Genomic DNA, 16916 nt, shown 5'->3' on the forward strand with positions numbered 1-16916 from the left:
TGCTACATCATTGCAACAAGCCAGTCAAAGAGTCTGACCTCAGGCATCAACAACACGATGCAGCCTGGTTTCTAGTTTTGATACTTTCAATAAAAACCTTTCCCAAGAGGCACTGGAGAGAGGAAAGATGTGAAAATATCTTATTCACTCTCAAGGAAAAAGGAAGCCACCTACACAACACAAAAGCATACTAATAATTGGATAGTGTTCTCGAGTGGCTTTTAGAATGCTTTTGTTCAAGATTCAGTCTCCCAGAAGAACTCCAGAAAATGTCATGATTCTGTGGCTCGAAAAAAGTTCTGAATCACTCCACAGGTCTTAATATAATATCAATGAGCAATACATAAAATGGGAAATATGTATGTGCATGTGTATTATGTATATAAAGCATTCCTCTGTATGTGCCCTAGTTAAACAGAAGAATCACCTCACAACTTACAGTAAATGGTGTTGCTCTTTGGTTAATGAACTTAGAGTTTCCATCCTTCTTGGTCTCCACTGTTTTCTGCTGGACCCTGCCACCTGGTGTTCCCTAGATTCTTGTTCACAGTCTATATTTTGACTTGGTTTAAACAAAACTGTCTCCATTTTCCCAGAAGGCCTTGCAAACCACTACTGAGATGCAATAAAATGTCTGTGTTTAGATAAGGTTGTAGACAGCTATGTTGTCTGTTGGATTATTCATCAATGGGCATATACAGAGCGGCACTTTGTGCCGGCCTGTGGGCGGAGTCAGGGCGCAGCATCCTCATGCTGGATGTGCTTACTCCACTCCCATGGTGCCATTTTGGTGCACACCAGTCCACATGGCACATGCCATAATGACGCACCTCCAGCGTCCACATGATGCAGCACCAAAGAGCCGTTATAAAGCTGCACCGCTGCAGCTATGGCAACCTTGAAGGGTGCAAAAAGGAGCTGCTTTTTGTGGCTTCTTTTTGCGCTCCTCAGAGGCTGGATTGGGGCCATTGCGCAAGGTTGCTGTGGTCCTGATCCAGCCAGTAAAGAGGCAGCTGCATGCCACCCCTTGGGGCAGTCTGGAATGCCCCTATGTCTCCATAGAAATGGTAATAACTTAACAAGCATGTTCAACCAGATGCATTAGAAAGACAGACACATAATAATAATAATAATAATAATAATAATAATAATAATAAGTTTTATTTATATTTCCCGCTTCTCCCGGTGGATCGAAACGGGATTACATCAGACATAGGGATTACATAGACATAGAAATATAAGCATGAATCTTGAAACAGATCTGCAGCTGGTTTTTCCTAGGCTAAGCAAAGAAATGATGGATAGAGACTGGTATATAAGCATAAAGGACAATACATGGTTAATCATTGTGCTAGAATACAATACAACAGATATGCGTAAGGTCCCATCAGAACAAATTCATCTGGGTATAATGGCAATTTCATGTTCAAATGTATATCTTATCTTATTCCATGAAGCAGAAGGTAAAGTCTCATTTTAATCTCAAAGCAAAGTTGAAAAACAAAACAAAACAAAAAACAGATTGAAGTAGGGTGGCCAATGGCCCCATGGATTTGGCATGGTGCATCTATGCAGGGTTTTACAGGAACTACTCTTGGTTCTGACCTCCATTCCCAAAATAATGAGTCACTCTTATAAAAAAACAGAATGGATGCCTCGACCCAAATTCACAAAGCGTCTGGCTTTTTCTGGGTCGAAGTTCAGCCAGAAAGCTTTATTTCTCTTCCTGGTGATAGATGTACACTCTCTCTGCCACACTACTTCTATGTAGCTTCCCATAACCAACTTGAATATCATTTTGGGAGAAAGGTGGGATATAAATCCAATAAATAAATAAATAAATAAATAAATAAATAAATAAATATTGGATCTAAATGGATTTACCAGTCACACACACACACACACCGCCCCAAGCTTACCAATAAAATTTTGTAAGGTGTAGGACTAGTGCAGACATGGGGCAATTCAGCTGTTGAGATGTCAGGACATATTTGGCTCTTCAGATGTTTGACGGCTGCCATAAGCCACAACTAGTGTGATCCATGGGAATTTCTATCCTGTTTTAAAGCAGGTAAGCACCCAAGAGTGTACACATGAAATTCAAAGAGGTTGATCAGGGGAAAGCCAGCCCATTCCAGGATGATACCTGTGTCTGTTGAAGTAGAAGTGTAATGTAAACAGTCTGAAGTTAAATGAAACTCTATTTTGAGCTGAGTATGAAACCAAGAAGGAGATTATCACGCTGCCTTTCCTTCTAGCCTTGGCGCGGATAGAAACTTTGAAAAACTTGTTAAAAATGGGTGTTATTGCACACCTCTGTGTGCAGTCAGAAGGCATCTCATACTGTTCTTGGTATCCTGTACTCAATCTGTACTTCTCTGACACTTTTTGAAAGAACAGGAAAATCCCATTCTTTGAAAAAGTGCTGGAGAAGAACAGATTGAGTATGTGATGCCAAGATTGGAATGGGATGCCTCCGGACTGGGCACGGAGATGTGCAATAACACCCGTTTTTGAAAAGTTTTTTAAAGTTTCAACCCACGCCGAGGCTAGGAGGAAAGGCAGTGCGATAATCTCCGGAGCTACCAGAGAGATTAATCAAAAGTGCAATTCAAAATACAGAGATACACAAAGCTGAAAATATCACACATGATTATCAGGGAAAGTTGAGTCTATTCTCTATATCACCAGAATGTCCTTGGCTGACCTAATTTAAGTTGTGGTGGTCAGGGACGTGGCCAAGGGGTGGTGGTTCTTGGGGTCCGGACCCCCCCCCTTCCGTTAGATAAAATTAATGGTGCGTGCTGCTGCGCCACTGCACCCAAGCCCCATTATAATGTTGGCACTTAGTCTAGACCCCCCCCCTTCCCCAAATCCTGGCTACGTCCCTGTGGTGGTGGTGGTGGTGTGCCTTCAAGCTGTTTCTGACTTATGGCAACCATAAGGCAAACGTATCATGGGGATTTCTTGGCAGGTTTCTTCAGAGGGGGTTTGCCATTGTCATCTTCTGAGATTGAGAGAGTGTGACTTATCAAGATCACCTCCCAGTACCAGGACCATCAAGAGTAGAGGCCTGAAATAGCAAGCCTATTATAGAAGCCAATACTGCACACTCATACTGCCTTGTATCACAAATGAAGAGAATTTTGGCATATAAATCTCCTTGGGAATGGCAGTGATGAAAGAAATAGACATGATCCTAAAATGTAAAGATATACAACAGAGCACTAAAGTTAGAATTGTCCAGTCCATTTTATTCCCCATCACCATGTATGGATGTGAGATTTGGACAGTGAAGAAAGTGTATAAAAATAAAATCAACTCATTTGAGAAGTGATTCTGGAGAAGAGTGCTGAGGATACCATGGACAGCCAAAAAGACAAACAAGTGGACCCTTGAACAGATTAAGCTTGAACCATCCCTGGAAGCCAAAATTATTAAACTGAGAACATTATACTTTGGCCACATCACGAGAAGGCATGAATCACTGGAAAATGTGATAATGCTAGAGAAGGCAGAAGCCAGTAGAAAGAGAAGAAAACCATACACCAGATGCCTAGGAGGTCATGGCCCTGAATCTACAAAACCTAAGAAGAACAGTGAATGACAGGGAGCTTGGAGATGTCTCATCCATAGGGTTGCTATGTGTAGAGGTCACCTTGAGGGCTGCTAACAACAACAACAACACATGTCCTTGGAAAGTAACTGTGTTTTATCCCAGCCTCAGACCATAAGGTTTTTAGAATCCTGAACAATCCTGGATTTTCCTATCATCTTCTGTGGAAGAACTAGACAAAACCAAATATTGCAGTTTTGGAAGCGTGGATAGCAGCGTGATGCACTGAGGCATAATTTTCAATATAATTAAGGATTTCCACTTATTATTCCCAATGGCAATTGTTATTTCAAATGCAAATTAATAAATCATGCCCTTCTATTTAAGAATTAAACCTGACTCATGGATTCCTCCTTAGACCAGCAAACTGAAAATGCAATGAGAAATATCTTAAAAGGGAAAAAAGGGAGGGGGGAGGAGGAGGAGGAGGAGGAGGAAGAAGAAGAAGAAGAAGAAGAAGAAGAAGAAGAAGAAGAAGAAAACATGCCTGAGAATATTGTAATATTATCTTGTGTGGGACTTCCTGGGCTTTGAAATCATATAGAACAAGAATGCAATAATGTGATTGGGGTGTTCTTTTCTTGCTTTTTTTTTTTTTTTTTTTTTTTTTTTTTTTTTTGTAGTTTTCTGCTGAAACAATATGTGAATAGCCTTGCAACATTTATTTGGAAGTGGTTGCCAATACAGGGGAAAAAAAAAAAAACAATAATAAGAAAAAGCTGAACTATTTGAGTTGCCCATGCTGCTCTGCTCCAAAATAATCCTCCGGGGCCTTTGGTCTCTTGTGGTTCTGTAGCAAAGCACTTTAGCTTTCATTGTGAATTAGTGTAAGGGCCAGTAATGCATCTTTGAGGAAGTGAGCCTTTTGAAGGCATTTTGAGGTCAAGACTGTGGCTATATAAAGTGCAACCTTTCAAATGTTTCTTTTCACTTGCTAGACCGGAAGCCTTGATGGTTTTGTTGTACATGTGTGCACTGGTACAATTTTGCCAGTATATTTCAGATTCCAGAGTGTTTCAGCCTTTGACATCATCTGCCAGCCAGCCACAAATGTAGACATCTATGATAAACCCACATCAATATTTACAATATGAAACCTAAAGAAGATCATTAAGCATGTCTCTTCGAGAGATAGGGGGTAATAAAGTAGAGCCTTATAAATATACAAGAGAGCACATGCAGAAAGACCTTTGACCTGGAAGCCATTTCATTTGGACCCATGTGAAGGCACTTTGATCTCACACTTTCATCTAGCTTCTGTAATAGCAATCACTTTCTGCCACTTTACTTCTTCTGGGTGGAATTCCTGCATTAAGGAAAGCATCAAAGCCTGTTTGGAAATATCTCTATTCTTCCCAATGGTAAATGGAGCCTCCCAAGTCAGTGGGGTGGTGAATCCATCCTGAAATTCAGGCTAAGCTTTAAACTTTCTGTCCAAGGTGCTGAATCTAAGCAGGAATGTTGGCAGATATACTGTTGCAAAAAGTTGGTACTCAGCAGGAGGCTGGTGTAGTGCAGAGGTTCCCAAAATTTGGTCCTCAAAATGTTTTGAACTTCAGCACCCAGAATTCCTGGCTGGAACTTCTGGGAGTTGAAGTCTAAAACACCTGAAGGACCAAAGTTTGGGAACCACCGGTGCAGTGCAACTACCATGCAGCTATCTCAGGGGAGATTTCTACCTCACAGGAATGATGTAGGAATTCAGTAAAAACGCAAGTCTCTTGTTACAACAGCTCCCCTGGCTACTGGTTTGTTTTCAGGCACATTTCAAAGCACTAGTTTTGATTTACAGAGCCCTATATAGTTTGGGTCCAAGTTATTTGAATGTCCATATTTTGTTTTATAAATCCATTAGAGCTTTTAGATTGTCCAGATATGCTCTTTTCCTGTCCCATGACGTTCTCGGGCTTGTTTGATGGGAACAAGGAAGGGGTCCTTCCCGGGCTGCTCCCAGACTTCTGAACGCCTTCCCTAGGGAGGCCCAGATGGTACCATGCTTGTTCTCCTTGCCTCAGAAAGTCAAAATGTTGTTATGCCATCAGCCTTTCAAAAACTGACTGGGCTAGGTTTTTAATGCTTGGAATACTGCATCACTGCTTAACCATTTCTTCTCCAGGCTAAATATACCTGGCTCCTTAAGTTATTCCTCAGAGGGCGTGGTTTCCAGAACTTTCACCATTTTGGTCACCTACCACTGGACACTCTAATTTGTCAACATCCTTCTTGAATGGCAGTGCCCAGAACTGGACACAGTATTCCCCGTGAGGTCTGACAAAAGCAGAATAGATAGTAGTATTACTTCCCTCAATCTAAACACTACATACCAATTGATGCAACCTGGAATCGCATTGGCTTTCTTAGCTGCCGCATCACATTGCTGTTTATTTATCATATCTAACCATATTTAAATGTGGTTATTCTTAGCCTGGAAAGTCAGCATGGTGTAGTGGTTTGAGCATTGGACCACAACCCTGGAGACTAGGGTTCAAATCCTGGCTCAGCCATGGAACCTCACTGGGTGATGTTGGGCATGTCACACTCTTTTAGCCTCAGAGAATGGCAATGACAAGCCCCTTCTGGAGAAACTTGTCAAGAAATGATGGGTTCACCTAAGGGTTACCATAAGATGAAAATGACTGGTCGGCACACAACAACAATTTGTAGCTTGAAATGGCCGAAAAGATATCCTGGAACATTTAGGGATGTCTCAAGCACAGCCTTGAGGGGAGACATATGTGGTTCAGCAACTGCATTTTCCCTGCTCCTGCTCTTAAGGATAGCAAATCAACTTTCAGAGCATTTTAGTCGATCCATTTGACGCCTTTCTCTAGCTATAAAACATCCTTCTTGGAAGAGGACATTCACTGGGTCTCCTTCTGCAGAATAAGCCAGCTCCAGCATTTGTTGCCTTTCAGTTGCAACATTCCATCTATGGGAGTTTGCCTGCCTCATCCTTGTCTTTTATTGGAAGGAACCAGACTATCAACCTCTATTTTTTCTAAAACATACATAGCTGAGAGGAAATGATATGTTTAGTGGAAAACAAGGGCAGTTTCTGGAGCTGATAAAAGGTGTCAGAACAGGCGAGTGCCAACATGTTCCTGACAGAAGGATAAGGGAGCAAATGTCCAGGTTGAAGCTCAAAGCTGACAACTGTGAGATTGCTTAACTTAAGCAGGAATGAACACTTTGCTTTTGTTCAGACATGCCCCGCAGCTAACAGCAGAACTCCCTACGGCTCCAGACATTTCTCCATGGCCTGCTTAACTAACTGACCACAAAATTGCTGAACAAAATAATAAAATGTGTCTTTCCCCCTTTTCTTCCTTCTCTTTTTTTTTTTTTTTTTGGGGGGGGGGATGGTGTTTCTCTTTTCCCTACTGTAGGTATGCACCAGATTTTAACAGGTACCTTGTAAGCAGCTGAAGTTTTGTTATCATCCAGATGAAAAGTGCCAGATATTGTTGCATTTTCTTTTCCTGCCTGGAGATCTCATTCCAAATGATAAGAGAGGCTTGGCTCCAAATCCAGGTGGCCAGCCACAAAGGTAATGGCTGAACAAGTATCCTCTCTGCTTTCATAACTCCTGGAGAGTAGGAGTGGATTTCCCACCACAAAAAAAAAAAAAAATAATAACCTTTGTATCTTCCATTCTAATAAAAGTTAAATGATTAGTACAGTAGGAATGTTGTCAAACAGGGGATGGGGTACTATTGGAAGAAAAAAATATTTGAGGAAAACCCAGTAGTGCAATTTTCTCTGCAAGAAATTTCCATGTGCATTTTCACATAGTATACCTTCACAAGATTCTCACCCATCTAGGATCCTCATCAGGGTTTCCGGACACTAAAGAACTCTATGTTTGACATTTTTTTTTTTTTTGGGGGGGGGGGGGAGGATATTTTCAAATATTATTTCCATCTTTAGTTTGCACCATGCCTTGGATGGAGGCCACAGCAACAAAATGGCACGGCCTCTCCTGGGATGTGCCTGGGGTGTCATTGGCACCCTTGCACATGCTGATAATATACATGTGGCACAGCACCATTTGGATGCTACGCCACACATACGTCATCGTGACAGCCCCCGTGTGGATGGGAGTGAGCCATGATGGCACCTGGTCAGGCTCCAGAGTGTGTGGATGCTCTGCTCTCCTGAGCCCTAAAATTGGCCCCAGGCCAGCGCAAGGCGCCAGTCTGTACCGGGCATTATTTCCAGGAAGTAAGTCTTATGTGGAGCATTTCAATCGTTAAGAATGGGAAGAGTCCATAAAAAAGCTGGAGAAACATCACATAAGTGTGTTATGAGGAAGGAGTACTAGCAATCTGAGAAACCCTAGAGGGGCAGATTGAGATTCCAGGTGGGTCAAGCTTTGGCTCTTGTGCTTGAGGTTCTGCCCTATAATATGTTAGTCCCTTATAGTACTTTCTCTGCCCTATAAAGGAACTTGTGAGCTTCAAAACAGGTACAGAATTTCATGGTATGGTTTACTATGGTTCCGTGGTCCCTTCTATCAATATTGACTCTGCAATGGATTTGTTCCAATTGACCAATGTTTTGAAAAGAAAAGTACTGAGCCCATCAGAAGCAGATGCTCCTGTGCGCCACTGGTCATTCAAGCAGAACTATCTGCCTGCTGGCGGTATGTTTCAGCTCTTTGATTATCCAAAGCTGTCTTCTCTCTCTCAGACATAGCTCCAGTTGGCTCTAACAGTTAATTTAATAATTTGAGTTAATGGAGTCATACAATGCACTGTCAGATAACACTTGAGTCTAACAGACTTCTCTTTCAACGTAGCCCTTCACTGTCAACATTTACCACTCACTACTGTAATTAAGCAAGGAGCCTGGTACGGTGATCATCACCACTTGCTAGATCCCCATATCTGCCTGCAGTGCAGTGATTGGTATGGTTTAGTGCCTAAGCAAAGGAGCTGTGATCCACTAGGTTGGAAGATCAAATCTCCCCTTGGTTACCAATGTGCAAGGTGTGAGATCCTATAACACCAGTGTAGTATAAATATCCACTAGTCAAGTTATGGTCTGCTTGCATCACACTTTGCTAATACTGGATACCCTTATAGCACAACATGTGTGGACCACTGCTAAATGTGCATGACTGACACCCTGTTGCACAATTGTGATGTGCCTTGATATATGTTCTGCATTGGGTCTCTAGACAAAATGATAGAATCATACAGTTGAAAGGGGCTTCATGGGTCATTGAATCCAATCCCATTCAGTGGAGGATCTTCAGCTAAAGCAGCCCCAGCAGGAAGCTGTCCAGCCTCTTTTTGAAGACAGCCAGAGAAGAAACCCTCACCACCTCTCTAGACAATTGGTCCCATTGTCAAATCACTCATACCATTAAAAATATTCATCGAAATCTACTCTCCTGCATCTACTCAACCACAGGATCTGGTTCTACCCTCTGGGGCAGCAGAGAACAGTCCTGCCACCTTCTCTCAGTGACAGCCTTAAAGGTACTGAGGCACAATTCACATCTGGGAATTAATGGAAGCCCCCTGCAGATTACATACTTCTGTTAATTCCCAAATGTGAATCATGTCTCAGCATCTTTAAGGCTGTCACAGAGAGGAGGTGGTAGGACTGCTCTCTGCTGTCCCAGAAGGTAGAACCATCTGGGTATGTCATTAACAGGATGTTGACCTAGGCATCATTGGGAGGGAAAAGAGATTCCACTTAAACCTTAGAAGAAAGTGGCCGCCCGACTCGGCGGGCAGGCCGCTTTGCCGCAGCGAGCAGCAGCAAAAATCGCCCCAGAATGCTTCTGGGGCGATCTCTTTGCCCTGATTGGTGCGCGGGGCGGAACGGGCGGGCCCTTCCACCCCACGATGCTCTAGGCAGGGCGAGGAAGGGTACTCTATGGCAGGGAGTTCCAGTCCTCCAAGGCAGCTCATTGGTAGAGCTGCCTTGGAGGAGGAGTCTCCCTTGCCACGTCATCAGCTGGGGCCTAGGCCTATTTAAGGCCGTGCAGCCTGGCCCTGGCACCATTCTGAGCTTGGCTTTCCCACCCTCCCACCGCTTGGGTCTGTGGGTTTTGTCACAACTGTGGTTCAGCAGCATAGGCCATGGATCTGCACGGTGTGGTACCAGGGCTACAGAGTTCTGGTTTGGGAGTCATTCAGGACCCAGTGGCGAATGGGCAGGCGTTGTGGCCATTGCGGGGGCCATAACGCGGGACTAGGGTCTTAAGGAACAAGTGAGCGCATGGTGGCATGGTGGTCAATTGGCATTCCTTAGCCCCTAGGTCATCCCAATGCCTGGTGGTTACCAGGCTTATTATGATCAGACAAACATGGGGTTGTTTGATTTCACAGATCCTGACCTTATGCTTTTGGCCAACCCTACCAATTGTTTGGTTGTGTTTAATAAAGTTGTGGCCTTTCCTCCAGCTTGGCTTCATGTGGTTTTTTTTTGCGGCAGCCTCTCAGGCAACAACTCCTTGACAGTAAGGGCTGTTCAACAATGGAACATACTTCCTCAGAGAGTGGTGGAGTCTCCCTCCTTGGAAGTCTTTAAACAGAAGCTGGACGGCCATCTGTCGGGGATGCTTTGACTGAGAGTGCCTGCATGACAGGGGGTTGGACTGGATGGCCCTTGTGGTCTCTTCCAGCTCTAGGATTCTATGATTCTATGACTCTTCTATGATTCATAGCCCAAGTATGACATTTTGCTGCCTAAGGCAAATAACAAGATAGCACCCTCTCCCAGTCACTGGATAAAACTGGACTGGACTGACAACTGAATTTTTCTTCTATGCTGGTAATAGAACATAAATCTCCAACACACCTGAAAGCAGACACCTGGGATACACAGAAGTTTCTGGGGTTCTCTCTTCTGACAATGTGTTCCTGCCTGCCAGCAACCTTTTCCTGTTATGAGATGAGGCAGGACTAAAGGCAGCACTGGCCCTACATAGAAGACTGGTGGTGGAAGACAATGGTCCAAATTTAGAATAGCAGTCCCTGGCATCTCAATTTAAAAGAATCATAGGTGCCAGGACCAGGCAAGACTCTGAGGCTTTCTCATGGGACGTTGTGGTGCATCAGTTCACCATGGCATCCCCTGTAGTCATGATTCAATGGGGAACCTATACTCACAGCTTTACAGTATATGCAGTTGTATTCTGCTTTCCCATTGTTTATAAAAGATGATAACACATTTGATTCACATGAAACCATCAGATATAGGCATGTCAAACAAATAAGCAAATCACTAATAAATGTTAACCTTTGGTGGCGTGACTGAACCCCTGTGCATAAGAAGTTCTGTTGAATGCCTTGCAGTGCTCACTTCTGGACTGCATACATTCAATATGTAGACCTCCATTCTTCAGCCAAGGGAGGCTATATTTGTACTGCAGAAATAATGGGAAATCTAAATATCACACAAAACTACAATTCCCAGAACTCCATAGCATTGCACCAGGCAGTAAAAATGGTATTAAATGGCATTATTTCTGCAGTGCAGATGCAGTCTGAGTGTCAAACTGCATGATATGACTCCAAGGTTGTAGCTAAAGGGATGGAGGTGGGGTGGGGTGAAGCCATTGCCCCTCAAGTGAAAATTCTGTGTCCCAGATTAATTTTTCCTTCAGTCCTCAAGTTGCTAGCATTATAATAATGTTGAAACTTCAGTTGAGTATTTAGAAATCAGGTTTTGGCATCTGAATCCAAATTAAGGGGGGTACATTAAATATAAGAGTTCTAGCTTTGAATGATTTTCAAGATCTTGATCTCTGCAGTGCTAGAAATTTGGAAAATGAAGAAAAACATCATCGGGGCAGAATTCTCTACATCCCAGTAACTTCCTTCTTGAGACAACTTCACTGGCTACCAGTTAATTTCCAAGAACAATTGAAAGTTCTGGTTATGACCTGTGCAGCCCTATATGGTTTAGGTCCAGATTATCTGAAAGACCCTATCTCCTTATGTGAACTTAACCATAGGCGAAGGCTTTCTTCTGGTCCCACCACTCACAGGCCTTTCTGATAATCATCTGATGATTTTGATTCACTGCTAGAAAATCTGGCCACAGAAAGAGTGAAATAGAAGAACCAGGTCTGTATTAAAAACAATAACAAAAGAATCATTTATATTACAGGCCAATAAGTTTATACATATGTGCTGACATCCTGGTGAAGGGTGGAGTAGTTTGTGGTATACAGGCAAAGGCAACTGGAATATGAGCAAAGGATATGCTTCCAAGAGGTGCAGAGCAAGTTAACTGGATATTAAACTGTAAAATGCAAAAAGAAGTATCTGCTTGTAATAATAGGTATGTTTTAGAATATGTGAAAGTTCCTCATACTAAAGCTTTTTTTACAGCATAGTTATTATCTATGAAATAACAAATGCACTAACTAGAGGAAAACATAGACATTTTACAACTTCAGTTATAGACAAAGCTAGATATGGCTTAAAGAGACATAAAGTTTTTAAACAAAATGTGTTTGCCAGATATGTGAATAACAGATTATCACTTAGTCAAATGAATAAATGTAATACAGAAGATTGCTTAACATCAACATTGTTTAAAGTTTTGTACAGAGTTTGATTTGAGTTTGTCCATGTTATTATTTAGTACTTACTAAGAATGTATCTGACACATAGAACAACACATAGAACATAGAAGAAGAGGTTTCCTATAGCACAAAGCATCAAATTTCATGTGACAAAGTACTCTAAAAAGACAAATGAACAATAGCAAGTAGAAAATGTATATTGAGGGTTTGTTAAGCCTTTTACATGTACAATCTTTTCAGAAAAATAATTTTAAAAGATATGTATAACATTTTTAATAAATGTATACACTCTGTAACCTTGTAATTTTATAGCTCTTGAAGAAAGGTCTTCCAGAAATGCGTCAGCAAGATAAATAAAAGCCTTTTTAACAACAGCATGGCTTATTAATGTTTTGTTCCACAACATCACCAGAGCACATCTCTGATTTTCCACCATCTGATGAAAAGACAGAAGAGACCCTTCTCAGGGCTTGTCTACATTGGCCACCTATGGGCTCAACAGACCACCCCTTTGGAGCAGCCTGCAGCTGCCCCTTTCCTTGCAAGATCGGGGCCACAGTGACTACTGCTGTGGCCCCGATCTGGTCTTTCTGCAGCACAAAAAGAAACTACAAAATGTGGTTCCTTTTCGTGTTGCAGAAAGGGCACCCTTTTCGGCGCTTCTTCAGCACAGCATAGGTAAAGGCTGTGCAGAAGACATGGCATGATGTCTAGTCAGGTGGGCAGCATGGAGGTGGGGATGGTGTCAGGGAGGCAAGCGTGTATACACCATACCCACCTGCTGACACATAATGCCAGTTTGTCGGGACCCATGGCTTGGGTCCTGACAACTTGCGGGAGTGCCTACTTCCATATAATCCTCCCCATACCCTTTGGTCCTCTGGGAAGAATCTGCTACAACCTAAGAAGGCCAGACTTTCAGTGGTGACCCAGAGGACCTTCTCATCAGCCACACCCAAGCTCTGGAATGATCTGCTGGATGAAATCCGCCATATTACCACCTTGGAAGCTTTTAAAATGGCTATTAAGAAGGATCTCTTCCGGCAGGCCTTCCCAGACTAGGTTAGATCCATTAGATTTGCCTCTCCCTTCTGTTGACACCTCTGTTGCTACCGATACCAAAATTGTTTGATACCATCACCCCTGTTTCCCCCTCCTCTAGAGGAAGATTTCTTTCTTCTGCTATTCTGTCTCAAATTTTAATGTATTTCTATTGGATAGTTTTAAATTTTTTGATGTTTAATCTCTTTTTATGGGTTGATCACTGTTTTTATGATTGGGGTGAAGGTTGGGGTTTTTCGGTTTTTAAATTGTAATTTTTAATTGTTTGATGATTTATTTATACTGTTGGAATCCGCTTTGATTCCTCTATGAAAAAGCAGAATAGAAATAATAATAATAATAATAATAATAATAATAATTATTATTATTATTATTAATCTTCAGGCAGTCTGGACCATTATGACCCAAACTGGCCCTGGATCAGCAGTGATGATGGCCACATGCACCAGGCTGAATCCAGTGGAATGTTCTGCTGTTGTACCTGTGCCACCACTGCTGTCTTGCTAGTCAAGCATTTCCCTGTGATGGCCTGACCATCACTGTTGCTTCTGCTGAGATCAGAATGGAGCGCCCAGATATGTGATCAACACAGAAGGGGGTACTCTATCCCTTCCTTACTGAACACAAGGGTACCCAGTTCTGAATCATTAATGAGTCTACACTTATTTAAATCCTACTGATTCAAAGGGACAACTCTAGTTAGGGCTACGAATTGGATTCGGGCTACTGTAATGGTGTGTGATTTAATAAATGCTCTGTTTAGCTTTCAGACAGACCAGCAAACAATTTTACAAAGATGTATTAGTGTTGAAATGGGAAGCATGCAGTAGGAAGAAGCCCCTGTTTGGTCTGACTGCAGGGTACTCAAAGGCCAGTGTGGCAGGTGCTTGAGAGAGGGGGTATTTGGTATCTCCTGCCAGACTGTGGAACTCCTTGCCAAGGGAATTTAGTCTGACCCTCTCCATGTTATCCTTCTAACCAGAGATAAAGATCTTTTTCATTCATCTAAGCCCTTTGCCTCTGAAACAGCAGAAAAGTAGCTTGACCAATTCTCAATATGATATCCCTTCAAATATTTAAACAGGGCTACCATGTCACTTCTTAACCCTTTCTTCCCCTGGCTAAACATGCCCAGCTTCCTAGGCTGCTTCTCACAGGGCATGATTTCCAGTTCTTTTACCATTTTGGTTGTCCTCTTTTTGACACACTCCAGCTTGTCCACATTCTTCTTTAATTGTGGTGCCCAGCACAGGACGCAGTATTCCAGGTGAGCTTTTTTCATTTTGTCTTTCTCTTTCCTTTCCTTTTTGTTGTTGTATAGATTCGCTGGTACTTTATATTGCCATGAATCTTTTAAAAAAATCCTTCACAGTCTCATAATGTGTTTTTTATTTAATCTTTACCTGTTATCCTGTTGTTTTAGGTTGCAATGATGGCAAGATAGACCAAAGGAAAGTGAATTTTCTACTACAAGCCAATCAGATGTTTTTAAAGTAAACCCAAAGCAATGTTCTAGTTAATTGTTGATAAATAGAAAAGTGAAGAGTAACTTTTATAAAATTGTACTTACAATAGCAACAAACTACTTGGGCAGCATGGGACTTTAAGTGTAACAAATAACTGTGAAACGTAGCACCCTAAATTTAATTTGGGATTATTTTTTTAATGAGATTTTAAAAATAAAACATGAGGATAAGTGGGAGGAAATAAAATTAAACGTAAAATGAAAACATGGAATGTTGGGAGGCTTAAGGAAGAAATAGTATCAGCTTTCATGTAGATGAGAGTGAGTCCCTGGCAGATTTTAGTTGGTCAGCAAATATCTGATATCATTTAAAGAGAGTTAACAGATCCAGACGTGACCACAAACATTGCTGTTTGAGACTGAGTCTTGGCCTAGACTTCACGACTGACATTTGCTATTTTCATTATGGAGGCCAGGGTGAGAAAATTCATCTCGCCACAGTGTTCCATTCATGCATGAAGATTTTGGGGGCTTTCCTCTTAACCACAGAAAATATGAACTTGTCCCCTAAATACCTCACATCCTACAAGTACTGCAGAGAGTCACCACAAATGACACTGAAATATCACTAGAAATAAATATCATCAATTATCCCGTGCCTACAGGGAATGCATTCCACTCACACGGTACTGTAGTATGCTGGTTTTCTAGGAATTTAGAGTTCTAAATACAAAAATGACCTCAGATTTGCTCCATCATATATAGGTTTTTCAAAACTTGCCCTGACGTTTCTGTGTTGTAATATTCGACTGAGTGAAAGGATTCTGCAAAGGATTATTCTGCAAAGAGTAAGGCTTCATCCACACTGCAGAAATAATCCTGGTTGGCACCACTTTAACTGCCGTGGCTTAATGTTATGGAATCCCAGGATTTGTAGTTTGTTGTGGCACCAAAAGCTCTCTGACAGAGAAGGATAAACATCTCACAAAACTACAAATCCCAGAATCCCATAGCATTGAGCCATGGCAGTTAAAGAGATGTTAAACTGCATTATTTCAGAGTGCAGGTGCAGCCTAAGAAAGGGGTCAAAGTCTTCTAACAGACTCTCAGAACATTCTAATTCACTGATATGAAACACAAAAACTTATTCAAAAGCTCTAAAAGAAATTGGACAGGAATATCAATGTCCATACTGAGGCGTACAGAACACCTGGCTGACCAATCATACGGCAGCTAGAGACCAGCCAATGGAATGTGGGCTGGATTTTTGCAGTTGAAACGTTGGGGCTGGACTGGGGACAGTTGGTTCTAGTCAGAGAGGGTTCTGATGAGTCCAGGGAGCGGACACAGTTCTAGGAGTTCCAGAGGGGGACTGAGGTTTAAGACTAGAAGGAGAGGCTTATAACTGGCCTATTGTGATAAGTCCAGAGAGGGACTATATTTGGAAGGAGTCTAAAGTTAAGAGACTCAGTGTTAACCAAGCTCTAGGAAGGGAGTTTGGGGGTTCTTATGATCCTAAGGGATTGCATAGCCTGAGTGGTTTGCTTTGGGTTAAGAGGGACAGGAATGATAAGGAGAAATGTGAAACAACTTTGCCAAGTAAAGATACAGTAACACCTGTACATAAAAGATATTTAATATACTTTTGTTATTTCAATAAATTTTTATCTTTGTTTTAAAACCTGATTGGCCTGAGTGAATAACACAAACACATGCTACTACAGGAGAAAGACCATCATAAGAAAGGGTTGTGTCACGTAGTTTTGGTGGCAGCCCAAAAGGAAAGTTGTTGTGATCGTTACACATACTTAATGAAAGCTCAGTAAGAAATGAATTGATTATAAGATGTTGAATTTGTGAAACAGCATGTATGGTACAACATTTGTATTGGGGTTTTTCAAATCCAGCACCCAAAAATACATTAGAAACAGCTATACAAGTGGGAAAAGTTTTTTCCCCCCACTCAGGTCTGTGTGACTTTTTTTTTTAAAGTTTCTCCATTGAGATCTTGAGAGTTTTTTCATATGTTTCTAGTTTTTGATAAAACTCTTTATTTTGCAAAAAAAAAATCAAAAATGTTTTATTTGACTGAAAAAAGCCTGGGGTTTCATGCAAGGCAGTGAAACGGTGTTCTCTGTGCTGGTATCCATTCTTTGAAATGCATTTCCATCAGAACTATGTCCCTGTATTTCCATCTTTGTGTTTTATCAGTTGGTAAAAATCTG

The sequence above is a fragment of the Sceloporus occidentalis genome, unplaced genomic scaffold (genome assembly GCF_023333645.1).
Source record: "Sceloporus occidentalis isolate IW3139 unplaced genomic scaffold, rSceOcc1.0.p SCAF_6, whole genome shotgun sequence".
NCBI lineage: Eukaryota > Metazoa > Chordata > Lepidosauria > Squamata > Phrynosomatidae > Sceloporus > Sceloporus occidentalis.